Genomic DNA, 1,323 nt, shown 5'->3' with positions numbered 1-1,323 from the left:
AGAATGGCAATGAAGAAACTTTAAAAGATGTAAAGTCACAGGGTAAAAAAAGATTGCAATGGAGAAGAGAATATACAAAGCAGATGGATGAGTGATAAGTAACAGCAGAACAGAGAATCCTGAAACCTAACCCTTAGAGGGCTAAACCTGAAAGAAGCAAATTGACATTTGCATCTAACTTTTGAGGAAATTAAAGTAAAACAAGCAAGCACAGTGCTCACTTCACTGGCACATATACTAAAACTGGGATGATACAGAAAAGATTTGTATGGCTCCTGCACAAGGATGACGCTCAAATTCGTGAAGCATTTCATATTTTTTTGATTGAAAGATTGGGACTGACATATATACACTACTATGTAAAAAGCAGATAACCTCTAAGAACTGACTATATAGCACAGGGAACTCTACTCAATGCTCTGGGTGGGCTTCCTTCCTAAATGGGAAGGCAATCAAGGAAGAGGGGATGTATGTATACATGTGGCTGATTCACTTTGCTATACTAACTAACAGCAGAAACTAACACAACATTGTAAGGCAATTATACAGCAATTAAAAATTTTTTTTAAATAAATCCTCTGTAAAATGCCTGACTTGCATGTGCCACAAATTCTGTGGAATATTCTGATATGGGTTTGAACGGTCTTCATTAAAGAAATCTTTATGCAATCTGATTCAACCATTTTTAAGATCCCCTGGAGAAAGAAATGACAACCCACTTCAGTATTCTTGCTTAGAAAATCCCATGGACAGAAGAGCCTAGTGGGCTACAGTCCATGGGGTCAGAAAGAGTCCAACACAACTTAGTGACTAAACCACCACCCATGAGCACTTAAAAAAAAAATGCAAATATAATGATATCCTCAAAGATTTAAGACATTGTATAAGATTTAAAATATCCTTAGAACAAAAAAAATGTGCTAATGAACTTTTAGAAAATAAAAAGAGAAATCTTGGCAGTTAAGTGTAATATTACAGGTATTAGAAATGCAATAAAAGGTTTAGAAGATAAAGCCAAGGAAATTACACAGAAATTAGAACAAAGAGTGAAAGTGAAGTGGCTCAGTTGTGTCCAACTCTTTGCAATCCCATGGACTGTAGCCTACCAGGCTCCTCGATCGGTCCATGGGATTTTCCAGGCAAGAGTACTGGAGTGGGTTTCCATTTCCTTCTCCAGGGGGATCTTCCTGACCCAGGGATGGAACCCAGGTCTCCCGCATTGTCAGTAGACGCTTTTACCATCTGAGCCACCAGGGAAGTCCAGAACAAGGAGACAAAGAGTTAAAACAGAAGGAGAGAAAAATTAGAAAACAGGAGAACCAG

General features: G+C 38.1%; 1 non-coding gene across 1 annotated transcript; it reads left to right on the top strand.

The window, feature by feature from the left end:
- Positions 1–213: 213 nt before the first annotated feature.
- LOC122428546 lies at positions 214–320 on the top strand. Its single transcript, XR_006265763.1, has one exon. It is a non-coding gene; the product is annotated as a U6 spliceosomal RNA (small nuclear RNA).
- Positions 321–1,323: the final 1,003 nt, after the last annotated feature.

Source organism: Cervus canadensis, chromosome 26 (assembly GCF_019320065.1).
Source record: "Cervus canadensis isolate Bull #8, Minnesota chromosome 26, ASM1932006v1, whole genome shotgun sequence".
Classification (NCBI taxonomy): Eukaryota; Metazoa; Chordata; class Mammalia; order Artiodactyla; family Cervidae; genus Cervus; species Cervus canadensis.
Note: the sequence above shows the minus strand (reverse complement) of the source record. Positions and strands in the feature narration are given on the sequence as shown.